The sequence below is a fragment of the Strix aluco genome, chromosome 1 (genome assembly GCF_031877795.1).
Source record: "Strix aluco isolate bStrAlu1 chromosome 1, bStrAlu1.hap1, whole genome shotgun sequence".
Taxonomy (NCBI): Eukaryota; Metazoa; Chordata; class Aves; order Strigiformes; family Strigidae; genus Strix; species Strix aluco.
Window position 1 is genome coordinate 9462054 of NC_133931.1, and position 27860 is coordinate 9489913.

Consider the following 27860-nt stretch of genomic DNA (forward strand, 5'->3'; position numbering starts at 1 on the left):
TCCCTTTTGAATTATTTAAGATGTAGATCATTTCAGAATTACAACATAGCTATTTCTTTCTCAGTGTTCAACCCGGCAGTGGAAAATTCCACTGTAATAAGACTGGAGGCTAAATTTCTTTCATAGTTAACATTTTATTGTGCTAATTAAGAAGAAAACCAGAAAATATTCTACATTCTATATAATTGTTAATCGTATTTCATATTAATTAATAAACATACACCAGTTAGTCTGAGGCATGACATTTTTCAACACTTTTTTTTTTCAGCTGGTTTAGTAGATTATACTTGCACCTCCATGCATGATATCTGGCCCATCACATAGATTTTGTATGTACATATAAGCTGTCTGGAGTCATAACAGTTTGATAAAGTAACAAAGCATTTGCTTTCTAGAGGATGAAAATTAACAGCCATAGACAGGCCTGAAAAATTAATGGATCCTAGTTCATTTCCCAGCTCTGACAGCTACTAACCCAGAGTATTATACAGTAAAATGTCCAGGATGGCTGGCATCTTTGAAAGCAGTCTCCAGTGTGTGGGAATGGTAAGCAAATTGTGAATCCACCTGGGTGATATTTCTGCATGTGACTTTAAGAAAATGGAAAACAGAGATGCCACTAACACATCACCCCTAATCAATTTGACACTCTTGTCCCTATAACGGCTGGAGGACAGGGACATTCTATCTTGCCTCTTCCTTGCTTCTTCCCATGTCTTGCTGCCCCAAGTCTCTATCCAGTGCAGACAATATCTGTGTTTTTCACTCCCTTGCTTCCAGCATTACGGCTTCTGTGAAGCACAATCTGTGTGCATGCATTTCCCACACCCATGGCCCACCAGCTTTCTCGATTCTTTCAAGAAGGTTAAGAGTGATGGAGCAGTTGCAGGTCTCTGTCTTCCACTGATGTTTTGAGCCCTTGTGATGATCTTTTTCATGCAGCAGAATGAGTGATGTGATTCCCCTGGGCTTCCCTGCTGTGCTGCTGCAAAAGAAGAAAATTATCTTTTTTTCCTCTTTTTTTTTTTTTTTGTTGTTGTGTTTTTTGTTTGTTTGGTTTTTTATGGGGTTTTTTTCTTTTTTTTTTTTTTTTTTTAAATTTCCCTGGTGCTGTCTGGCAGAACTGGCGGACAAGCAGAATTCCCAGTCCTTGGGAAATTTCACCTATGAAATGCATTCAGTCTGAGTTAGGCTGTAGTGGACAGGAATATTCAGAATTTCTGTGAATTGGGAGTTCCAAGGAAAATCTCATATCTGACACACCAGATTATTGTGTTTACAAAACAAAAAGTTCTCCTTGCAGCTGCAGTGAAAAATTGACATCCTTGACAGTTTTCCTCCCTGTGCAGCTGCAAAGAGGCTGACAGGAACAGTAACATCACCATGGGGCAGGCAGGATGCTCAGGATCTGTGATTCACTCACACCCTGCCCTGTGCTGCTCATCTGAGTATGTCCAGGGTACAAATGTTCACCCCCACAGTAGGGACTCTGCAGTCTTCAAAGACTTGGAGAGTTTTGAGAGTTAAAAGTTTTCCCTTGTCTTGCTGAAGAACCAGGTGATGATTCCTTACTTGAATCTCTGAAACTATTTTTAATCACCTCCCAATGCATGGCAAAAGCATGAGCAGCAGCAGAGGCTTCTGTCTGCAAGCCAACAAATCCCTGCAAATTTACTTCCAGAGATGCCAGCTTGTACCTTACATGGTCAGCAGTTTTGTACATATTCATTTCCTCCCCGATGTTAAACTCATCTCTCAGCCAGAATCCTGTAAAAAACATTATTCTGTTCTGTCACTGATATAAACTGGCATCATCAATACACCTGTTTCAAGTTGGGCTGGTCTGTGTTAGTGTCCACTATGGCTGCATTACTGTAGTTCCTTATCTGTTTTCATTAACATAGCAGTTATTTTAATATTCTACATTGGCCATATTCTTAAATGTCTGGTGTTAGCCTTGTAGAACAAATATCAGTCAAAACCCGCCCTACTTAGCATTCTTTGGGATATTTCTGTAGCTCTTTGTTTATATTACATGAGCATTTCACAAATATTAATGATTCTTAGTCTTCATAAACCTTTACGAGATATTAAGATGCAATTCCCTCTGACAGTAAGAAAACACAGAGAATTACAGGTAAAGAAACACAGGCTAATTTGGGGATACCCAGAATGACATGGCTGACACTTGCATTTTCAGAGCTTGTGCCTTTGCCTGTCTCTCTGTTTCTCAGCAGCATGGTTCCCACTGACACAATACACAGCTCTGACTTTTCTGGTAAGCTGCAAGTCATCCACTGCCTCCCAAAATATCGCCTAGGGGAAATACTTACCCCTTCCTATGCCACTGTAAAGACATGGAGGTCAAATTCAGCTCTCTGGGGCAATTTTTGGCTCCCTCACCATCCTTCCCTTGCCTACAAACTTGCAATCACTTCTCCCCATCCCGCCGTTCACCAAACAATGGCTTGCTGACAACAAATCACTCCAGCGCACGTGGGGATTGATTTACGGTTGCATGGGGCAGCTTCCCTTCTGTTTTTTTCCCAGCCTTTTACACATAGGTCTCAGCAATATTAATGTTCTGTTTGTGCATGAATGAGTTAGGAAGAGACCTGGCACTGCTGAGCAGATGGTGACGCTGTCTCCTGGTGAGACAAGGGCCATACCTGCCCAGGGAGAGCTGGGCGACCTTGCTCATTCAGAAGCCGTGTTTTTCTATTGCTTTCTATTTATGTGCTGATAAAATGAACCATATAATATAAAACTGCAGCTGAAATAGAAAAGCAAATGAGAAGCTACTGTAAAACACTCCTCATCCTGAAAAGGTGGTGGGAGGGGGAGTTTTCCAAGTTTGGGGTTAAATTATTTGTTATACTCTATTCCCATCTCAAAAGCTGCAGAGATTTACATAGTGCTTATGTTACAGGCAGGGTTTTACAAGGCAGCTGCTGGGAGAGTTTCAGTGTTGGTGAATGCAGCTCCTGTAACCCATGATGTTGACAGCTGGGTTAACACAGGGCTGTGTTCACACCTGTGCTACATTATCACAGTGATGTCCCACCAAGACCAAAGCCTTATTGTCCCTGACCCTACACAGAGAAAGACAGACGTCCTTCCTTTCCTAAATTAATTGCTTACTTTAAAAACGTAGGTAAAGGTGAGAGCGGAAATCCAGGCTGAGCTGAGAAATGTTTTTTTGCTTTCTGTTAGCTCACCCTGCCTTTTCATTGAAGGTAAGGTATTTGTAGACTAAGTTGATCACTGGTTTCTGATCACATTTCCTCAAAGTAGCTCCCACAAAGAGTGGGACATCTCCAGTGTCCTCTCTATGATACATCAAAAAGGCCAGAAAGGAGACTGCAATAACCTTGACATGACTCCAGCCCACCACTGCCCAGAGGATTGCCACATTGTTTTATTTTATTTTCAAATACAGTCATAATTTTCTTGGGAAATACAACCCCAAATCTCATGTGAACATTACTTAGTGGTGGAGAAACCTCTATTCTGCTTACCAGGTTGTTCTAGTGGTTAATCACCCTAGCTGTTGAAATGCCCAGAAGGTCTGATTTCCTAAGCACAAACGGATGTTAGCATCCCTGTCATCAGCACCCATGACATGTTTAAAGACTCTCCAGGCTATCAGTGTTCAAGCTCTTCCCATGCAGGAAACACTTCTCTTCATAATTTGTCTAGAGCTCGTTTCAGAAGGTTTGGAGAAAATGCCATTTTCAGCATTATTTGCTTCACAACAAAAATTTCTCAATATTCAGATCTCTATAAATACCTCTGTCTGACTAGAAGGTAATAGCTTTAATAATTATTCTGAAATTTTAACAATTTTATATTTTAGAGTGAGGTTTCTAATAGCAACCTAACAGAGTTTGCAGCTTTTTATATTTTTTTTCCCCACACAAATAAGTCCATCCTGTAATAAAAGTGTTTGGTATAATTACTTCTTGTTTATGCTTCCTTTGCCTCCTTTGTTTCCAGACCTATTTGCAGCTTTGGGTATTTGTAATAAGGTTTTAGTGCAGTTTCTTTCTTGATGTATTATATTTTTCTCCCAAAGTGGAAAAACTGCAGATACAAATGCATTTGGGGGAGCATAAATGAGAATACTATAGGAAGAGAGATTCAATTAAAGATGTTATGACGTATCAGATCATCTTGAAGCACACATCTTTCTCAGAGCGATTTACAAACTTCAGAGGAATTCAGAGAATTTGGGGACAGGGAAAAAAACACTTGCTTTTCTTCAAGAATTAATTACATGGCATTATTAAGATCCAAGAATATCATGCTGTTAAAAAAACCCAAACCAACCCAAAACAAAAAATCCCCCCCCAAAAACCAACGAAGTGTTGTTCTGATACTGTGTTAGACCCTTGAAATACACCTGGGCCACATATTCTGGAGTTCAAGGTCTATGTTTCAGCATCACAACTCAGTAAAGAAGTAGACTAACTTGGACTAGATGATGACAACCTAGATATGATCAGACATCTAGAAACCATGATTTACAAGGAATAATTGAATGAATAACAGCTGCTTGGTCTTGAAAAGGGAAGACTGACTTGACACACTGTCACAGTTTTCAAATTTATAAAAGGCCACCACAAAAAACTGGTAAAAATCTGTTTGCTGACATGATGGGGATTAACAGAAGGCCTATTGGTCTCCAAACAAAGGAAATTTCCACTATTTAAGATTAGACACTAGTTAAAACTTTATGATGGTGTAATAAGTGAATCACAAAGTAGAAAACAGGTTGTCTAAAGAGTTCTGGTGCCTCAATCACTAGATGTTTTTAGGGAAAATAATGACAAATGTCTCTTGATTTATATATAATTACATATAATTAACCCTAGTTTGAAGTAAGACGATGGGTAAATTACCTCTTTCCTCATTTAATCTTTTAGGATTCAGATCAGAAACAAGAGATTAATACCATTTGGGTTTTCATGGGGTTTTTAATGCTGGGCTTTTAGCATGAGGTGGGAAGAAGACACTTTCTGAACTATTCTGACAGGCAGTATTACAAAGACAACTGCAAGTACAAAGGAAATAAGCAAACTGAACAAACAGTTCATCACAGACAGGAACTTCAGCCACAGTTTGGATATCATTAACAGAAGCAATTTACCATTAGAAAATGACTCTGTGTTGAAGTATTTTGGAGAAATATGTTTTGTTGGAGTAATTCTCTGTCTCCCAGATGAACGTGTTTTTATAACTTTTAATGTTCTGTCCTGATTCTTTCAAAATAGAATAGTTTTCAATTTTTTTCACCTAAAAATAACTGATTTCAAATATGGATATATAGTTAATTAAAATGGAAGAAATCATGTTTGGAAAAATTATTTTGATTTTTTTTGAAGAAAATATTTTTATTAGTTCTAAATAAAACATTTAGAAGGAGCAGCTTTGGGTTCTCCCTCAGAAGAAAAATAAATGTCAGAATCATCCAATGTGCTGTAGAATGGCCCTTCTACTTTCCACTGAACTTTAATTAAGATTATGCTAGATTTTTAGTAAAATTAGACATTGTTTAAATATACATTTGGAAAGTAAATATATGTAAAAGGAACTGAACAGTGTCTGTGTCTCCATGTTCAGTCTACAGTTGCAACATTTTTGTTTTGTTTCCTTTTTACTATGATTCAGGTTACCTTCAGTTTTCCTGAAGGTAAATTATAGGCTTTATAGTAGTATCACTCAAATATAGCTTATGATGAATCTTACAGTGAGACATAGGAATGGTGGGTGCTCTCTGTCCCCTGAAAAGCATAAAATATTTGAGCAAAAGCAATTGTATTTGAAGTACTAAAGTACTCAGAATATTTAATTTCTTTTTAGAGAGTTAGCTCATAAAATATTAATATTTTCTTCTTCCTACTACAACAAGGATGGATTTTTTTAATAATGAGATATAATTTGAACCTCATTACTTTCTTTTTCAGAAACTCCTGTCTTAATTTTTTTGCTAAGCATGCATTTATTAGTCTTCCTTAAATTTTATCTGGATTTTACAAAAGTAACATCACTGTGATATTATTCAACTGCCCACTTCGATCTGGAAGAGACAGGTAGAAGAGGCCATTTACCTTCTCTTTATTTAAAACTCTTTGGCATATATTCCTTGTTTATTTCATGTTAGTAGTGAAATAAGCTTTAAAGGAAAAAAGGCTCAGGATGAAATTTGGAAAAATAATCAAAGACATTGCCATCTACAACAACTTAAAGAAATAATCTGCCAACACAAACTTGAACTAGACAGTTTTATGAAAACTGGAAAATTTAAAGGCTTGAAATTCAAGGATACCTTTGAAAAACAAAGGGAATCTCTATGCTTTACTTTGTCCTGTTGGTTGGATTTGGCCAAGGATAGTGCATTGCTGTGAATTCACCAGCTTGATCTGCAGATCACTGATGTAAGTGAAGATGGAGGGCTCACACCCTCCTCCTCACCCTCTTAACCCCCATCCTTTAATTACTTTTATTTCCACTGTTGGTCTGACTTGCTGTGCAACCACTGTGGACAAGAATGGGTATCGGAACACTGAGAAATAACAAAAGTAATGCAGTGGTTGGATTGTATGCCAGTGCAGCAGGCTAGAGAGATGTCCATACCAAATACCATGGAGTGGAAAGTACAAACATTTTTGGGGGGGAGATGCCAAGACTGGAAATATGATGTAAGCTCCTTGCTGCAGGGCATTCCCATGACAGCTAAATCCAAACTTCTAATTCCAAGATCCCTTATCAAAATGCAATGTCTAATTTCTTCCAAATAGCCTGAACTGAGACTGTGAATCATCCTCAAAACCAGCTCTTGGAGGCTGGCTCAGAACTGAACATTCACAATTATTCATTGTTAGAGCAAGGAGACTGCTGCTGGGTCACCGGGTCCGGCATCATTGCCAGAGTGGCAAAAAGTCCTTTACTAGAGCAAGGATACAGGTACAGCATCCATTCCCAGGCTGTTCTGTTTTCAATGGTCTTACAATTTCTGCTTGGGCAGCAACCAAGATTTAAGTTCTCAGAAACATGTGTTGACTTGTTTCAAGTTTCTGGGCTGTGCAAGCTCCTTGATAGTAAGCTGTAGTGAGTAATGCAGAGAGAAGAGACTGTAACCACTGGTAGCTTACAGGACGTTCTGGAAACAGATCTGGTCTCTGGGGGAAGAGGCATGCTGTGCTCTATTGCTTGCTAGCTTTGACTTTTTCTTTTGACAGAATCACAGAATGGTTGGGGTTGGAAGGGACCTTTTAAGATCATCTAGTCCAGTGCTCCTGTTCAAGCAGGGTCAGATAGACCAAATTACCCAGGACCATGTCCACTTGGGTTTTGAATATCTCCAAGAATGGAGACTCCACAACATCCCTGGACAACCTGTGCCAGTGCTCAGTCACCCTCACAGTAAAAAAGTGTTTCCTGATGTTCAGATGGAACCTTCTGTGTTTCAGTTTGTGCCCAGTGCTTCTCGTCCTGTTACTGGGCACTACTGAAAAGGGTCTGACTCCATCTTCTTTGCACTGTCACTTCAGGTATGTGTATTTATTGATGAGATCCACCCTGAGCCTTGTCTTCTCCAGGCTGAACAGTCCCAGCTGTCTCAGCCTTTCCTTATAGGAGAGATGATTCAGTCCCTTCATCATCTTTATGGCTCTTTGCTGGACTCACTCCAGTAAGCCCATATCTTCCTTATACTGATGAGCTCAGCACTGGACACAACACTCCAGATGTGTCTCACCAGGGTTGAGCAGAGGGGAATGATCACCTTCTTTGACCTGCTGGCAATGTTCTGCCTTATGCTGCCTGGGAACCTGTTGGCCTTTTTGTTGCAAGGGCATGTTATTGGTTTATGGCCAGATTGTTTTCCACTAGGACCATCAGGTCTTTCACTGTAGAGCTGTTTACCAGCTGGTAAGCCTGTGGTAAGCATGGTAACCCCATGCCTGTTATGGTGCATAGAGTTATTCCTCCCCAGGTGGGGAGGAAGAAACTTTGCTCTTCACCATTGTTGAACTCAAAGAGATTTCCCTCTGACCAAAACTGCACACTTGCTGAGGGTACACTCTATTCTATCATCCTTGGATATTAGGAAAAATTTCTTCATCAAAAGGGTTGTCAAGCACTGGAACAGGCTCCCCAGGGAAGTGGTGGAGTCACCATCCCTGGAGGTATTTAAAAGATAGCTAGATATGGTGCCTGAGGACATGGTTAGTGGTGGACTTGGCAGTGTTAGGTTTACGGTTGGACTTGATGATCTTAAGGGTCTTTTCCAACCTAAATGATTCTATGATTCTATGGGTCTTTCTGATGGAATGGCAACATAGCAGGGCACAAGCAGTCCAGGAGTTTTCTGGAGTGCACTGATGAAAACTTCCTAACCTAGCTGATGAAGGATCTGATAAGGGGAGATGCTCTGCTGGACCTGACACTAATAAACAAGGCAGAATTGGTCAGGCTTGTGGCAGCTTTGGCTGAAGCAATCATGAGATAATGGCCTTCAGGATCATGAGGGGAGGGAACAAGACAAAAACCCAGAATCACAGCCCTGACATTCAGGAGATCAGATGTTAGGCTGTTCAGAGACCTGATAGAAGATCATCTGGTTGAACCCCCCTGCCATGGTCAGGGACACCTTCCACTAGACCAGGTTTCTCAAAGCCCCGTCCAACCTGGCCTTGAACACTGCCAGGGCAGGGGTAACCACAACCTCTCTGGGCAACCTGTTCCGGTGCCTCACCCTCCTCACAGTAAAGAATTTCTTCCTTATATCTAATTGAAATCTACCCTCCTTCAGTTTAAAACTGTTACCCCTCATCCTATCCCTACAATCCCTGATAAAGTGTCCCTCCCCATCTTTCCTGTAGCCCCCTTTAAGTACTGGAAGGCCGCTATAAGGTCTCCCCGGAGCCTTCTCTTCTCCAGGCTGAACAACCCCAACTCTCTCAGCCTGTCCTCGTAGGAGACGTGCTCCAGGACCCTGATCATCTTCGTGGCCCTCCTGTGGACTCGCTAGAGCAGGTCCATGTCTTTCTTATGCTCGGGGTCCCAGAACTGAACAAAGGTGGGGTCTCATGAGAGCAGAATAGAGGGTGAGAATCCCCTCCCTCGACCTGCTGGCCACACTTCTCTTGATACTGCCCAGGATATGGTTGGCTTTCTGGGCTGAGAGCACACGTTGCTGGCTCATATTCAGTTTTTCACCCATCAATACCCACAAGTCCTTCTCCACAGGGCTGCTCTCAATCCATTCATTGCTCAGCCTGTATTTGTGCTTGGGATTAACCTGACCCATGTTCAGGAACTTGCACTTGGCCTTGTTGAACTTCATGAGGCTCACACAGGCCCACCTCTCAAGCCTGTCCAGGTCCCTCTGGATGTCACATCCCTTCCCTCCAGCATGTCGACTGCATCACACAGCTTGGTGTCATCGGCAAACTTGCTGAGGGTGCACTCGATCCCACTGTCCATGTTGCCGACATGTAGGCCTGATGCTGCATGTGGTTGGGGCCCTGGTGACAAAGGACATAGAAAGGCTAAGGTATTCCATGTTGTCTTCACCTCAGCCTTTATGGGTAAGACTGGCCTTTAGGAATCCCCATGTCCCTGAGGCAAGAGGGGAAGTCTGGAGCAAGGAGAACTTACCCTGAACAGAGGAGGGGCAGGTTAGGGAACATATAAAGAAACTGGACATGCATAAATCCATGTGACCTGATGGAATTCATCCATGAGTGCTGAGGGAGCTGGCTGATGTCATTGCAAGGCCACTTGATTGTCATCAAGAATATTTCATCTGCCTCTTCATCCTGCTTGGGTGGTCTATAACAGACTCCCACCATGACATCTGCCTTGTTGGCCTTTCCCCTGCTTCTTACCCATAAACACCTGACCCATTCATCACCATCATCAACCAGTTAAAACACTCCCTAACAGACAGGACTACCCCACTGCCTCTCCTTCCTTGCCTATCCCTTCTGAAGAGTTTATAGCCATCCACCGCAGTTGTGTGAGTCATCCCACCATGTTTCCATGACTGCAACTATATCACAGTTTTCCAGCTGCATGCTTCCAACTCCTGTTTGTTACCCATGCTGCATGCATTCATGTAAATGCACATAAGCTGGGCTATTGATCCTGCCACCTTTTTTTGGGGACAAGCCCTAATTCATATGTGACTGTTCTCAGATTCTTCTGTGGTTTCTAGTGCATTGACAACACTTAGGTCTTTGCTGCCATGTGGATCTCCATTCCTTACCTCCACTGAGATGGCTAAGATGCTGTACACATTAGTACAGGGACATCTCAAATATGCTTCAGTGTATTCAGCACAGCATGGAGCAGACTGAAGGACCTCACTAGCACATCGTCCCTCAAACATTGATGTGCCTCCCCCAGGCTTATCTCTAGCGAGCCAATTTTATCCCTTTCCCCCCTTCATATCTGGTTTAAAGCTCTTTTGATGAGCCCTGCTAACTCCTGCACAAAGATCCTTTTCCCCCTTTGAACTCCATCTGTTGCCAGGAGGCCTGGTGTCAGGTAGACCAACCCATGATCAAAACACCCAAAGATCTGCCGGTAACACCAAGCTCGGAGCCACATATCAATCTGCTGGTTCTTCCTGTTTCTTCCTTCATCATTCCTGCAACTGGAGGGATAGAGGAGAACACTACTTGTGCTCCTAATCCCTTAAACAGTTGTCCCAAGCCCCTGAAGTCTCTTTTGATCGCCCTTTGACTTCTTACTGCAACTTCGTCATTGCCTACATGAAAAAGTAATAATGGATAAAAATTTGAGGGCCATACCATGGTAGGAAGTTTTCTTGTCACATCTTTAACCTGGCCCCAGGGAGGCAGCAGACTTCCATAAGAAGTGGGTCCAGTTGGCATGTTGGGCTTACTGTTCACCACAGAAGAGAGTCTCCTATGACAATGATCCGTCTTTTCTTCTTTATGGAAGTGGTTTTGATGCAGGGCATAGGCTGACCTAACCTTGGCAACATCTCCAACCTAGATGAACCATCATCCTCCTCATTGTTTGGTTCCACTTGCAGACCCGTACCTATTACACACGGACACCTGGGAAGACGGGGCGATCACGGAGGAGACGTGCCTGCTGTGCTGGGCAGGAATTGTCACCATTGTCCCCTATATCTTAAGTCACCACATTCTGCCAGGTGGGGAGAGGACGGGAAATCCTCCATATCGTGTGTCCCGTTGGCCTGACAGGCCTGTCGCAGGGAAGGCAGGTGCAGTTCCCGCAGTCTGTCTCCCTCTCGCTCTCCCTGATACTCCTCAACCTGCTGCCCCGCTCCCGGAGCTCTGTCCCTAAGCGGAGGAGCTCCTCTCCCTGGGCGCAGCTCCCACAGCTGCGCTCACTGCTGCCGGCCGGCGCTGGCAGAAGAGCAGGGCCCACCCTGCAGCCTGGCACCCGGGTGGCAGCGTGTTCCACCGGAGCTCTGGCTGCGAAGCTGCCTCAGGCGCGGCGGGTGCAGAGTTTAGAGAGGCCACGGCCTTTTGCCGGGTGGGTGCCATTGCTCCCCTCTGTGCAGACTGCTGCACCACGCCCTGTTTGCCCACCCTGGTCATGGTGCTCCCCATAGGGCTTCTTTTATAGGTGTGGGGGCTTGGCCGCTGTTTCTCCTGGCCCTGCCCAGGTCTCAGCCACTGTGGTGTGAGCTGCTGACTCCTGGCAGGTCTCTCCACTCCCCTCAGGTTCCCCCTGTTCAGGGAACTCCCCTGTGCACCGCACTAGAGTGCTCCGCTGCCAATTGTGCTGGCACCAGAGCAGCTCGCCTCAGCAACTGATATTGGGGTCATTGAAGTCACCCATGAATACTAAGGCCTGTGACCTTTTTGTTTCTTCCCATTGTCTGAAGACCTCCTGATCACGTAGTGTGTAGTGGAAACACACCAAATATTGCATCCTTCTACCCAGCAGAACAGACTTCACAGTTCTGCAAAATATGTAGGAATATGCTATCAGTTTCTAAAAGTAATTTAAGTGTTATCTGCATTACATCTCCATTTCCTTGAAGGGTTCTTATTACAAACATGCTGTTTTACTGAGCCATCAAAAAGAGATGCAGTCCTCAGAAGCAAATACAAAATCTGTTACATAGACAATGGCTTTATGAACTTTGTAAGATCTGAAAAAGAGGCAAAAAAAAATCTTTTTTCTTGATCAGGTTGCTTATAAAAACAAATCCAAGCTTAACCTTTCTTATCATAATTGGTGAAATGAAAATGGATTTGGGAAGATCAGAAGTTTCCAGATAAACATGCAAAAGAAGTATTGATTAGCTAAGTAGCACAGATCGATTCTCCTCAGCCTTGTTTAGTGAATGTCTCCAGTCTGAAATAAAAGTGGTTACTGTTCTCAACAATTTATTTATTACAAACCAAAGCTGAGACACTTTAATGCTAGGCTGTGTATGTGTGCTTGTGTGTTCTTGGGACAGTGGCAGAAATCCTTGATTTTTTAAAGATGTCAATGCAGCCATATTTTCTTTCTTTAAACTGTAAAAAAAAAAAAAAAAAAAAAAAAGTGACTGCCCATTTTAAGTTCCAGGAAAGTTATAATCACTACCTTAAATTATTTTCAATGTTTATTTGTAATGAATAAGTAGGCGGTCTAGAGCTCTACCTTATGGAGACAGAGCACTCCACTTTTATTACAAACCAGCTGCCATCTTCTAATTTAGCCCTGATCCTTAGACAAAAGCATTTAGAAGAGTGAACATGCTGCACTGCTTTTAACCAATGACAGCTGTGCACAACCTGCTGTTGAACTGTCTACATGGTAGAGATTTGAAGCAATGTCATCCTACCCAAAGCAAACACCAGAAGCTGGATGCCAGAGAACCCAAGAAATATGAATACTATGTGCTTAAGAGGGAGATTGACTCTGATGAAGACACTGTCTAATATTTGTTTTCCTTGGAAAGCTTTGTATTTTTCTTGCCCAGCCACCATTATGAAAATGGCTTTGTGGGGCTCTGACAAAAGTTATTATTTCAGATGCATGTGCCAGTAATTCAAATAAAAACAATAATTTGGTGATTTCTGAATCCTAATCCATGAGTTAATCTTCATGGTACTGAGTCCAGTTCAACAAAAAAACCATGCGCATGCTCTTTATGAGTCTGTCTAAAAAAATAGATGCATGTGTGTGCTTAAAGATGTTTATGTGCTCATGTGTTTGTTTTCTATGTGGGCTCTATTTCCTGAGGTTGTGGGATAAGCAAAGAAAGCATTTTCTTGGTTTGGTTGGTCATGCTGTGACTTGAAAGTTGAACAGGACTATTCAGGAAAGTGAGAAAGGGATGTCGCAGACAGCTGAAAAAAGCTTTATCTCTTAAGCCAGGACAACAGCTGGTGAGAGAAGAGACATTTTCTGAGGCTCTTCCCATGTGCTGATCCAGAGCTTTGTTAGCAGGAGTAGGCTGAACTGGTGCAGACCCCTCAATCTGGATTTACTTATTCAGCTGATTAAGTTTTTCAAGCCTTTTGTGAGAAAAGGCATTTATGGAACCTGGAAAAAAGTTCAGAGATAGGCCTCAATAATTAATGATAGTGTCTCCTCTTTCATCCCAGAACCCTTTATAAATTGTACACAGCAATAACTTCACCCACTACCAAACCAAAGTGCCTGTCTTGTTGGCATGAGCACACTGGCTTTTGACAGAGACAGGTCACTAAACAGCAGGGCTTGTGCGAGAGGTGAGGAGGAGTATGAACTCCAGGTGACATGTGAGATAGAAGCAGCAATTGCTTAGGCTGAAAGGGAAAGGGAAACCAATACTAACATAATTAGTACAGTAGAGCTGTATAAGTGGTTTGCAGTGCAAGGTTTGTATTCTGTGAGTTCATCTTCTTTGACTGTGTCTAAGATAATGAGGTTGGCCTGACGCCCAGAGCCAACAACTATCCTGACTATAAATCTCCCAGCCTTATCTCCTGGGGCCCATCTAGCTCAACCCTGCAAGTTCTGCTGAACTCCCAAGTCTGAGTCTGGCTCCATCCTTCCACCTTCCAGGCCTAATTTTATCTGTCATATCTGGGAACTTCAGAGGTGCTACAGGCACTGAGCATGGGCAGTTCGCCAATAACAATTTTACAATTCCCTCCTGTAGAGCTGGCTTTTCTACCACAAATAGGGACAGTCCAGAAGCAGGGAGAAATCTTTAGACAGTTGTCTAGGAGGTTCCCATTGACAACTGTGGTAGGAACATTAAGGTATGACAGACAGGGAAGGGTGGCTCCAGGCTCAGTGCAGACAACTCTATCCATATATTTATAATAGGCAATATATTCATGCAGAGATCCCTGGGATAGCCTTACCTGTTGGATGAAGAACAGTCCTATAGGCACGGAACCAGATATCCCTGCTGTAGCAGGTCAGAAGCAGGATGGCCGTCACAGATCTTGTAACCATAGCAATGAGTTACTGCTGTCTTCCAGGTAATGACCTCTCACCCTACTGACCCACCAGCAGAAAAACTCTCAAAAAGGCAGTGCAGTAAGATACCAAAGAATATCTGACTTCTAGGAAAACACAGGGGGATGGTGTTCAGTACACTCTGTTCAGTGCAGAGGTGAGCTGGGTACTCATTGTAGTCCTAACTCCTAAGAAACACTTGACTGATCTCATTGGGAAGTTTCTAGCATGCAAACCCTGAGCAAATACTTTGATCAACAGGCTGTAGAATAGTGGTGGTGGAGAGACAGTCAACAGCTGTCCAATGTGAAGTCCATAAACAGTCCATGAAAGCAGGACATGACCCTAACACCCACTCAGCTGAGTAATCCACCTCTTGTGGTCTGGCCACGGTGACCCAGCTTCAATTGAGGCATGACAGTATTGTTATCCACTTGATATATCCTAGTGGTTAAATATGTGGGAAATGTGGCCATGAATCTTCTTTGCTAAGGAGGGACTTTAGTCTCAGAAATTGCTGGGTGAATACTGTAAGCACCAAGCTGTATTCAGGAGATGGGTGATGGCAACAGCAGTGTGAGTCCTGCTCAGTAATCTGTGCTCAGGTAAAAAGTAAACATAAGCTCCATGAAGGGTGCAAGTTCAGTTTTCCTTGGTTACTGTTGCCCTGTGATAACTTGTGTTTCCTTTCAGCCATTTCTACATGGCTCCTTGATCAATCTCTGGGGCCTGTGTTAGCTGAATAAAATACCTGAGTCCATCATGCTTCTTCATTTGGTTGAGATAAAGCAGCTGCTCTTTAGATATCGTATCAAATAAATTGGTTCCCAGCATGGAAAATTCAAGATTTGATCCTCATTAAATATTCTTGGATCTGTTACTGACACAATCTTGAGCAAATCATTTAACTTCTTTACCTTTGTGTTTCCCACCTGTTCTTTGACTTTCTTCTCAGTGACTTGTTAAGGATGGGAGGTTCCCTTCTCTCTGGGCTAAGATGCAAATAATGTAATAGAGAACAGAAAAGTAGGTAAGAAAAGAAACAGGTCCAAGAAAGACTATGAAGGAAAAGGTGTCTGTTTCAAGGGAAGGAGTCCTTTCTTCCTTCCTGTTCCCAAATATTAGGGAATGTGAGAAAATGTCCTTAAAAGAGAAAATAATACTCCAGTATTCTATCCAACCTTTAATTCACCCCCACCCACTCAATATTTACGTCAAATAGCCACTACTGGTAACTCTTAGCAGAAGAACATAGGAAGAAGAGCCATTTTGTTCCAATCTGACACAGTTTAGGATCCTCTGGGAAAAAGAGCCCCTAAATTAAAAAGCTGATGAATTACAAGAGTTTCAACACAACACTGTAAGGGAGAAACAGTGAATAAGTAAAAGCTGGCAAGGTCTTCACTTGGCACAGTAATTCCTCCACTGTTTTTTTTTTTCCTGTGTATGAGTGAGTACATATCTTAGAAGACCTCTCTAATGGTTTGCATTTTGGAGAGCTCTTTGTTCTGGAGAGGTGTCACTTTGAGTGCTCATTCCATTTTTCTTCTTTCACTTTTTAATTAAAAAAAATTTCAAATACAAAGTGTAGCTGGGTGATCTATGATGAAAAAGGTTTCATTTGAAAAGGGATTGGAAATGAGGGCTTGGAAGATACATTTGGTAGTTAAACTTCAGTGCGCTTTTTTTCCATCTATCCTGACCAATTTTATTTGCTGATGCAAAAACCTCTGTAGACTCATGAGTCATCTGTTATAATTATTTTTAATCACTACATTGTTTTTCATTCACAGGAAGTTTGCGGTTAACTTTTTACCAAAGGAGGAAAAAATCATTTGTACTTAAATATTTATCATGCTACAAATTTAGAAGCAGAAAACGGTGGAAAAACATCTCTAAAATCAGTCTTTCTGCTGTCATTTAATCTGTGATGGACATCTTAGCTGTTCTGGAAAAGAAACAGGTCTGGTTGCAGGCATCAGAAGAAGAGGCAGCTGCCTGCATAAAGAGACTGCTGAGAGCAGCTAACCAGTCCCACCTGTAACTGTGGCACCAGTTTTGGCTGAACCAGTCCTGCTTGGTGCCTTGACCTTCCTCTCCACTTCTGGTCAGCGTGGGAGTGCAGGAAAGTCGGAGTTGCTACTTTCTGGTGGAGCAAGAAGGAACCTACTGCTGGTGAGGGTTGGCAGAAGGACAAATGAGTTGACAGATTTTGGCAGCCTGCTTTAGGAAACAGGTCTGTTGTCCTTCGGAAACAAGAAGTCAGTTGTCTCACAGCCAGAAGATATGTGTGGGTGAACCAGTGATGAATGTGGATTGTGCATAAACAGGCACAGAATAAAATACTGGGCATTCTGGTTTTCAAAAGACAGGTTGTTGGTCATCTGGAATTTATTTTCTTTTCTTTACAGTTGCAGCTTATTTGAAGCCTGAGCTGCTAGATGGCAATGGGAAGGAAAAGAACTGCTTGGATTGTGACAGTCTTTGGTGAGGGAGCTCCTGGGAACAGGGACCTCCTTGTTTTAGGATGATGCTGAGGGTGCTAAAAGTTTACATGCAGTGACTGGGCAACTTCATGAAGTCCAGATCTAGTGGAGGCTGTTAAAAGCAAAGACAACTCTCCAAGAAGTCTGTGAGTCATAAGTGATTTGGAGGCTGGCAGAGCACCTGGAGAGGAATCACTGCATGCCTGCCTTTTTCTTACATTCCTTCCTTTGTATCTGCTTGCTGATCCTTGTTGAAGACAGGATACGCTGCTAGATAATCTGACCCCAAATAGCCTGGTCTAATCTGAGCAGCAGCCTGTCTCATACTCTGAGTGATGATCCCAATTGTGCAATGACGTAATGTCCTTAGCACACAGTAAACCACCGAAAGCCAGAATTACTAGCCTCAGCATGTTGTCACATGTAGGGGTGGCTCTTACCTCAGTGATAGCAGGGCTCATCCCCACCAGAACTTTATAAACTTCACAAAAATATTTCCTTGTTTTCTGCCTTAACAGTGGCAAGCAGAAGTGGCAAAACACAACAAAGGTTTAGAACAGGTTTGTACAAAACAGCAACAGTAGATGTTATTCATTGTCAAGATAATACTATTAAGGTGAGAATATTTAGTCATTATGTGTTGGGGAAAAAAAAAAAAAAAGGTCCACTACCTTGTAAATGACTTTGCAACTTCATCCTACACACTCTTGAGCTCGGTCTGTTGCTACATTCCCATCTTCGGTGATCTTGGACAGCGTCAGCAAAATCCCCAAGTGAAGACATGCAACTTGTTACAACATGTGACAAATGTCCATATACCTACATACTGCTATATCTTTAATTAAGGCTTTAACATGTTGCAGAGTTCATGGGTATCCATTTGCCAGCACAATAACCCTCAGAGGGGATTTTGTCAGCTATCCTGAGGTGCACTGAGGTGTGCTGGGCACAAAAAGTGTTTGCAGGACAAAGTTATAAAGTCCTTTATAGGTAATGGACATATTATCAGCTTTCCAATCTGTAAGAAATAAATATTCTTGTCTTGTTTGTTGTATCTTGCCAAAGGATAACCTTTACTGTTCTTGCTTTGTACAATATCATTCTCTTAAGCCTACATTGTGCCAAACACATGCACACAGACTCATGTCTACTACGTTATTTTGTTGTGATTCTCACCAACTAAAAAGCATCAGAGCTGTCAGTAGTCACATGGATGTTGTAAATAGGTTTCAGGCCTGAGCCAGTACCTTGCCCTACGGTACTGTACAGTGTGGACATGTCAGCTGGGACAGCACAAAGTGAGGTATCGCTTCATCATTTCATGTCATGGATGTGACTATGAAAAAGTTGTGTGTATTGACCTAATTCTGTCATCATATAATTATTAATATAAGCATATTGGCATTGCTGCATTGCTCAGAAGGACAGAATAATCTTTGTGCATCTCTTGCTTATCCAGTAAGCCCTGCATATCTTGCCTCTTCTTTTTCACAGATGGATTACAATGTGCCTTTTCAGAGCAGCACTGCAGAGACTGGTGAAATTTATAATACGATGGAGAAATCATTGTTCTGTCTGAAATGCTTCTTATTGTAGCTTACATATTGTGTCAAAGTGTAAAAAATTTCTATTGGGGTCATGCCTAAGGCAGAGCAGAATTTTTGTTGTTGTTGATCTTAATATTAAAAAAAAAGGGGGGGGTGAAGTAATTTGAGATTAGATTTTTTTTGTTGTTGAGAAAGAAAAAAAAAGAAAACTATTATTTTTGGAATTGACAGTATTTTATTCGAGCAAACCCACTTTTTGTTTCCTTTTTGTGTCACAACGAGAAGACAGTGATCACAAAGATATGTATCATTTTCATTTGGGTTCAGTTAGTCTTTTCAAGTTATTTATTCACTTTTTAAACAAAATGCCATTTTAAGAAATAAAATCATCGGTATGTAATGTCGTGTCATCTCCACCAAAGGATCCCCTCTTGCTTTCATCAAACTGTCCTCTGAGTTTATGAATAAGGACAGTCCTCACAGCTATATGTTGCTCAGCAATGACAAACTCTTTGCCAGAACATTTTTCCAAGTTTTATTTGTAGTGTAATTATCAATAGTTTTAACATTGCCTTGATGTATTACTTGTAAACTTCATTGCTTTTCTACAACCTCATATACAAAATTATTTGTGAAAGCAGGAAATGTGCTTATTACATCCTAATCATTTTAGATATAAACTGTCTGGATGTTTTTCAGTTAATGTATCTAATTATCTCACTTTCTGAAAGGGTTCTACAAAAATATGGGCACACCTAATAGTAGATAATTAATTATATTAATCACGGCTAGTAATTTCAGATGGCTGTCTGAATCTGACACATACTAATGCATTAGTTAAAATGGTGCCAAGTCTCCATGCTGAGATCTAATAGATAGGTCATCTACAATATCACTTACAGTTCTGAGTATAAATTATGTAGGTCAGTAATTTCTTAATGACAAAATTGTAATCATGTTCCCTGAGCAATAATATCCTTCTAGAATTACTTATCTTCTTTTTTTATCCTTTTTTTTTTTTTTTTTTTTTTTTTTAGTATGCATGGGTAAACTACTGTCCAGGGAATTCAGTATTCAACAAGGCAAATGAACTTCAAAGGAACTGCCATGCCATGTAACTTGGTGAAAACAGGTGAGATGAACAGAAGAGGTGACATATTGAAATGGTTCACATGTAACTTGCACATAACTCCTGCATAGCCCTTGTCAAACCATAGTGCCTCTCTCTCCTGAGACCAAGGGAGTGTGATATTGGATGTGATCTGACTTGCCCCTCTCAGAAATGCCACTGCACTTTACATGAATTCTTATCTGGAAGCAAATTTCTCTCGCATACTCTGTGCCTTTGATACCAGTGCATAGGAAAATGTCATTGAAGTGTTGTCCCAAGCAGAGTGGAGTAACAACAGCCCATAAAGTTTAATCAGCACTTCTTTCTGCACTCAAGGAAGTGGAATCTGAAACCATGTAATCATTTCCCAAGAGTGTATATTTATTCATAGTTATTAGACCCTTCTGCATATAAAAGACATGTAAAGAGGTCAGCAGTTAGATCTCAAGAGAAGTGCACATGAATAATATGCTAATTTAGCCACTTTCTCTGGTTTTAGAATATTGAAAAACAGATTCTCACTTTCTCCAATGAACTTGCTATAAGAACTTAATTAATGACTATTTTTACCAATATTTAGTTTTACAGACTGATTTGGTATATTCAAAGTCTGAGCTGTGCTGCTGACAGAGGTAATTTGCATCTCTTTCTCAAGCTGCTCCTGAATGGACACAATCATTGCCAGCACAAATGCTGTCATGTACAAACTGCATCTCTAAATTCACTTTCCATGGACAGTAAAAAGCAATTACTTGCATATTTGCAGAAAGGAGAATGTAACCTGCATAAGCAAGATGAAATGAGTTAATTTCAAACTCATATGGGATATTTACTGATAATTTGTTCTGTTATTCACCAATGTCTTCATGTGAAACAGAGAGAAACAACACAAATCTTCTAGCAATGTTTTGCTATTGCTTTTCATATATGCATGTTAAATGAAGACAGTCCTGATTATAAATAAACATCCTCAGAGTATTAACAGCTATCTGCAAGAGGTCTAACTACTTAACAAGTCAAATACTGATTTTAGAGAATATATTTTATACAGCAGGTGGGACCGTGTATGAAAATAAATACTAAAAGTTACTGTGATTTGGCAGGTGACTAGGAGCTCATTAAATTGCTGTAACACAATTACTTGTGATCCCCTGGCCTTTCCCTAATTCTCAGCCTCCTCAGTAGAATGTTACCCCAGGAGCAATCACGTTTTTCAGCTCTGGGCCACGAAAAATTGTGGATATGTTGGTTTTCTTTTTCTTTTTTTTTTTTTTTTTCTATAAACTTACAAATTTTAGACTCACTTGAGAATTCATAGGAATAGTAAGATTAATAATGTGTGTAAGATTAATGCTCAGTCTTAGAGAAATCTAAGCTGTAGAGTAGTAAGTACCCTATGGATGACTGAAGAGGAGGTCTCAGATGAGAACATTTCCAGTACAGGTAAGGACAGAAAGGTGAAGGTGGAGAAAACAGAAGAATGAGTGGGGATGACAGGTAATCAGCTAGAGGTAAGTTTAGTAAAAAAATAAGGTTCTTGGATTGTTTTTTTCCCCAAATTAAAGTAGAAGAAATTGCATTGTTTGGTTTGTACAAACTGTGCAAAATGCCAAGTCAGTCTGCCTTCCTAGTGTAGCAATTGCTTTTTTTCAGCAGGATTTTTCCTGTGTGTTTTTGGCTGCTTACTGCCTGGTCATTAACATATTCTCCAGTTAGCCTGGACAAGATGAATGGTGTCTGATGAGCTCTGGGTTTCTGTGAGATGGTAAGTGCTCTATGTGCCCTGTGTGCTCGGTGCCCAGCTCCATCACATTAACTGTACATTGCTCATTGCTGACCCAGTGCAGACAGCAATTCCATCTGCCATCTGTCACATCTCAGGAGAAGATGACTTCAGTCAGTCACTGGCAGTGGGAGATAAGTAACTGGAGATGAGCAGAGGAAATACAACTGTGGCAGTTTATTGCCAGGAGATTATAGAGGCTTCTGACAAAGCTTGGTGCAGAGGATTCATCCTCATAACCTGTTTTTGAAATATATCAGTATCGTAAGAGATGTTTCTCAACAAACAGATCTTTATCCAGGTCATGGAAACAGTAGGCAAAAGATAAAATGGCATGTATGAAGAGAGCAGACTATTTTCTAAAGACTTAATCTTTCAGTAGGTACTCAGCTGCATTGTCTGTGGACAATTGAAGTCAACAAGACATTTTCTTTTCTCTTCTCTGCAGAAAGCAGCTCCCTTTTGTTTCCTGCCTCAGAACACTTTAACTTCTGCCTTGTCCCTTCCATATAATGTCATGGAGGAACTTTGGACAGCTATGCCGAGCAGTTAGTGCATGCAGCTGCTCCATGCTAAACCACCTGGTTATGACCAATAGGCTGTCTTCCTGTTCAGCACTTGTATTTATTATCTACCTAATAAGACTTGTTTTCTCAATTTAACCACAGCCTACTGAAATTCATAGAAAGTTTTCTGTTTACTTCAACAGGCTACAGGTTATGGTGTGGTATTTATCCTTGATTTTATTTAAGCCAGGATTTCACCTCTAGGGTCTGAACTAGTTTGGAGTCACTCTGTTGATTTCTCCATGAGAGATTTCAGTCCTGAGATGAGTAGTTTGCTCAGAGAGGGGTATTTATTTACTTTATGTTTGTGTATCTCTATCCAGGAAAGGAGACTGTGTTAGTGTGTGCTACTGCAGAATGTGTAATTAGGCTATAAGGAGGTGCTCTTTAGAGATGTTCTGCTCCTCGTAAGGTCTTCACGTAACAACACCCTGTAAGAGGAAATGCTGTTCCAGGAAAGTGCATCTGATCTGGCAGCTGCTGCTGATAATGTTAGAAGAAATGCTCAGGCTCTCTTGATTAGGGCAATCATTCTTTTCATCTTAATTAAAGGGCCTTTTAAAGGTTTCTGTCTGAGATCTGCAACTGTCTTACCACTGAGTTTGTGTAATAAGGTCTCACTTGGTGATTAAACCTTACCAAGGCATTCAAAGTTGTAACTTCAAGTCACAAAACCACTGTGTAACTTTGAGCAGATCTCTTGCCCAGTCTATTTAATGATATTCGTTGCTTTAGGCAAAGCAAAAGCTTAATTAGTTAGAGTGTGAAGTACTCTGAATTCCTCAGCTAGGAGCGAAAACGAAAATTACAAAGCTGCTGCACTAGTCTTCAACAGAAAATCAATAAATACTTTATAAAATAAGTAGCTGAGTCAGATAGGGATCTGATGCCACAGACATGCAGTAGGTAAGTAGATTTGAAAGAATTTGTCAGGTTGACCATTCGAGACCTGTCAGTATGGCAGTTCATTCTTGGGCTTTTTGAGAGCTGCAGAATTACTGAACTTTAGCAGATATGTGTCAAAAATAGACTTTGATGCCTCTTCTTATTCATAAAATCTGTCTTTCACAGGCTTTTACATTGTGGATTTCCACACATCCTTCCAAAATATATCTCCAGCTTCCTCAAGGAGCTGCCACTGAACACAGTAGTAATTTTTTCTATCCTCTCCTAAGGAAATGTGGCAGAATTTTACTGCATCCAGTTTGGTTTTTACTTCTTCAGATTCACATATACCTCTGTTTGGTAGCAATGGTTTTTTTTGCAGTTTGAAGGGCCTTTTCATCAATAAAAGTATGCTCTGTTTCAGGTGAAAGCATGCTAGAAAGTAGACTGGGCTTGCATTTCTTTACACTCTGTAAAGAATTTATTTAAATCTTCAGATACAGTCTACCAGGAAATACATGGAAAAATATTTCATTAATGCTTTTAGGTAGAAGGTAGTATGGGTGGAAAATTGGGAGCAGCCTTCTATAGGGATGAGGGAGGCAGAGATACAAGATCTGATCCCCTGTGTTCTCCTGTCCGAGTAGCCAGATCCATAGCTGGTTTGTCCTGATGCATCTACCTCACACAAAACACAAAATAAAATATTGTGTCACAAAAGAAGTAGCTCCAAAAGAAGCAACACTTAAAACTCAGCATGAATATTACAAGATTAACATATTCCTTTAACACAGAAGAAAATGTAGAGACAGATCTCATTCTGATCAGAGGCTTGAAAGCAAAATAACTTCTGGGCAACACTGCACTTAATGAAAATGTAACTAAATAAATAACCTCAAGGGCCTCACACTTTTCCTAAAGAAGTGTCATTTCACACTCCTGTGTTGTCCAAGTGGGGTTTTTGTAACTGCTGACATACCCAAAGAGCCCATAGCTGAATCACACTTCCTTTTCCTCAATGCCATTTAAGTGCAGGAAGATGTCATATACAATTAACCACTTCCGCATCCCTGGTTTCTGGAGGCTGGAAGACAGCATGAGGATAGCTGTGTTTTGTTTGCTTGGGCTTAAAGTCAGTGAAGTGGCCTGAAAGAGAGGTGGACCAGGGAAGGGGTGAGCAGGAATGGACTCTGGTGAGGAGGCTGCTGCAGCAGTCAGTGAAATCTATTAATAGGTGGCAACTTGCAGAAGCTTCTGAGGAGATGCAGGAGCCAGATACTGGCTCTGAGGCAGAGCAGAATGCTCGGAGGGGAACCTGGGGCTGAGATATTACCTGAGGATATGCCTTCTCCAGTGGCCTTTAATTGAAACAAGAGAAATATATTCCCATGATAAATCACTAAATTCCACTGGAAATTAATGTCAACTCGGTGTCAAATTTACACTAATGTCTGTGAAAACCTGCATTTACAAAACTGTCTGAATGAGCAAACTTCTTCAGCTGATTACTCCTACTTACGGACAGAATGCACTCACGATACTTTTTTGTTCTCTGTGCTATAGGAGAAGCCTCTGGATGGCAGTTGAAGGGATGCTCCAAACTCAGGCTAATCCAGCCTCTCTTTGTTAGTGTCTTTCACGCAATAACTCTATCTTTGACCACTTCCATATTAACTCTGCTATGAACAGGGCAATAAGAGTGCTTTGAAAACAGTCCATTTGTGTAACTCAGAAAATCTGTATGAGATCCAGTTATAGCTTCTTATGAGCAAAGCCTGTCAGCCCTTGTCCTCTCTCCCCTCTCCACAAAAACCAATGAGAATATATTTGGGGAACAGAACTGTAACCATCTAGGTCCTTGAGTGATTGTTTAGACCATCTCCTTGTTTAGATATGCTGACATTGTCTGATCCTTTTTTAGAGCCATTCAGTGAACAAGAGTCTGCAGCATACTTTGTCACTCAGTGTCACCATTCTCATACATGGCATTCTGTAGCTGAAGTCATCTTTGCTACAAATTATTACCAATTTCCTCTTGTTCTTTTCACAGAGGGCATGAAATACAAGTTTTTTGCGTATTTGAAGACTGTTGTCATACTTTTCCCTAATCTCACTTCTTTCTGACTCTTTCATAGGTCATGCTTACCACATTGCTTGTTATCCTGTTTTTTTTTAACCTTCTGCATTCTCTCAAATTTTTCAGAAATATTTGTAATGTGTCATGTCCAGAACTGGTCACTGAATTTTAGCTCAGGCTCCCCTACTACTAATTACAGTGGAATAATGATGACTGAAGTTTTACATACATTATACATATAATTTCAATATTAAATCTGTTTCTTGTAGCAGGAATCAACGTTAGAATCATAGAATCATAGAATGGTTTGGGTTGGAAGGGACCTTCAAAGATCATCTAGTTCCAATCCCCCCTGAGAAGGACATTTTTCAGTAGATCAGGTTGCTCAAAGCCCCTTCCAAACAGACCTTGAACACTTTCAATGATGGGGAATTCACAACTTCTCTGGGCAACATTTTCGTGTGTCCCACCATCCTCATCATGAAAAATTTCTTCCTTATGTCTAATCTGAACCTACCCTCTTTCTGTTTAAAGCTGTTGCCCCTTGTCCTGTCACTACAGGCCCCAGTAAAAGTCTCTCTGCATCTTTCTTATAAGCCCCCTTTAGTTATTGAATGGCCACAATAAGATCACCCCGGAGCCTTCTCTCTTCCAGGCTAAGCAACCCCAACTCTCTCAGTCTTTCTTCACAGGAGAGGCTTTCCAGCACCCTGATCATTTTTGTGGCCTCCTCTGGACCTGCTTTAACAGGTCCATGTCTTTCCTGTACTGAGGGCCCCAGGGATGGACACAGTACTCCAGGTGGGGTCTCATGAGAGTTGAGTAGAGGGGGAGAATCACCTCCTTTGACCTATTGGCCACACTTCTCTTGATGCAGCCTAGGATATGGTTGGCTTTCTGGGCTGAGAGCGCACATTGCTGGCTCATGTCCGGCTTTTCATCCACCAGTACCCCCAAGTCCTTCTCCGAAGGGCTGCTCTCAATCTATTAATCCTCCAGTATGTATTGATGTTGGGGATTGCCTGGACCCATGTGCGGGACTTTGCACCTGACCTTATTTAACCTTATGAGATTCACATGGTCCCACTCTTCGAGCTTGTCAAGGTGCCTCTGGATGGCATCTCATCCCTTGAGCAAATCAACTGCATCACTCAGCTTGATTGTCTGTAAACTTGCTGAGGGTGCGCTCAATCCCACTGTCTATGTCACTGATGAAGATATTAAATAATATTGGTCCCAGTATGGACCCTTGAGGAACACCACTCATTCCTGGGTGTTGAATATGCTGTTATGTTGAAAACACCTAATTTACTGAAATATTCCTTAACTTGTTCTTTGTTATTTTAACTTGGACTCTTACCTTCTTCTCAAAAAGAATAGATGTAATACTCCAATTTCACTTAACTAGTATTTGAAGACCGAAGATTAATTTAACTTTCTGTTCTTTTGTTATTAGGTCTTCTTTCCAGCTAAGAAATAGACTTACATTTCCCTTTGTCTTTATTTTTTGTTGGTTTTTTTACTCCTGCCTTTCTTTATTCCATGACAGCTCTATGTGGTTGTGTAGTTTAACCTTTCCGATTGTAATTTTCATGATTACTTTGGAGAGGAGAAGGGCAAAATCGGGTTGTTACTGAATAGAATAAATCTATGTGGGTAGTGTTACACTCCTAAAAGGTTTGTCCTGTCCAGTCATCTTTTACATATATGGCTATAATGAAAAGTTTTATCATTTGACTTTATCACCTCAGAGATTATCTCATGTCTACAGTATCTTACCCCACCTTTAAGGACATGGCAATTTATCTGCTGTTGAAAATTTTGTCAGGGAGAATAAGTGAACAATTTTGGTGGCTTGATACCACAAATTTCAGCTGTTACTGTAGACACTGATTTATCATACTCAGTTGCCTTGATGAAATACTATAGCCAAGATTTGTTTTAAGTAGTTTGTATAATATATAGATGATAGCAATAATTCTGTACTGAGCCATGCTTTTAACAACCATAATCAATTAGTCCTTCTGACACAGGAAAGCCATAAAACATCAGCTGAAAACTGATGAGTTATGAAACACCTTGACTCATTAAATACATGAACACTGCAGAAATTTTGGAATAAATTACCTGAATTGCAATGATAATTAATAATATTTATTTAGCTCTTTTCATCCTGAAAGATTCAAAGGCCTTTCTTAGACATTCAGTAACCAACATAGAAAATGAGACATAAAAATCAGCTGTATTCCTGCAGGAGTAAATGAGGGAATCACAGGTTGCTGAAGACACAGTTACATTATAGCTGACAATTAGCAATTGTCACAAGAGCTATATGCAAAAATTCACTATCCCAGCTCAGCTGCTAAACTTCTGCTTTACTCTAAGCTAGTTTTCCAACATATCTGCCCTAACATTTCTATTTACAAAATACCTAATGTTGAAAGCCATGTAGAGACCCTGAAGGGCTGTTAGCATAATCAGAGCTTATGGCTCTATTGCTGTATATATGTAAACAGTATGTCTTCATCAGTATGGGTTAAGACTATATCGTTAAGGCACAGCTTGTTGGATTTAATATTTCCTTAACACTCTACAAACATGAACTCATTATCTTCATCTCTCACAAACTGGGTGGCTGGTTGTATGATCTCTCCTTCACAAGTCAAGAAACTAAGGTGGGAGGCAAAGCACGCTAGTTAAGCTACCATATGAGACAATGTAAGGTGGCATCAGCATCTTTATAAATTGTCCTTGGGTTTCTAGATAATCAATGAAGCGTATGGTGTGATTCATGTCATCCTAAAGTAGATACCTACGTTTGATTAAATGACTCACCCTATGCTTCATTGACTCTGTGGACTTGTTTTCTGTTAACTATAATAGGAACACAAGAAACTTGCTCAGATGTCAGTGATTGCATTGCTAGGTACCAAATTTAGTTAGGGAAGTTT

General features: G+C 41.0%; 1 long non-coding RNA gene across 4 annotated transcripts in view; it reads left to right on the top strand.

The window, feature by feature from the left end:
• The window catches only part of LOC141930047 (uncharacterized), a 105247-nt gene that overhangs the window by 64146 nt on the left and 13241 nt on the right, over positions 1-27860 (top strand). For all 4 annotated transcript variants that reach the window (XR_012625200.1, XR_012625212.1, XR_012625210.1 and 1 more), the window contains 3 exons: positions 16248-16941; positions 18435-18477; positions 19525-19619. This is a non-coding gene — a long non-coding RNA (uncharacterized LOC141930047). The remainder of the gene's footprint in view (positions 1-16247; positions 16942-18434; positions 18478-19524; positions 19620-27860) is intronic.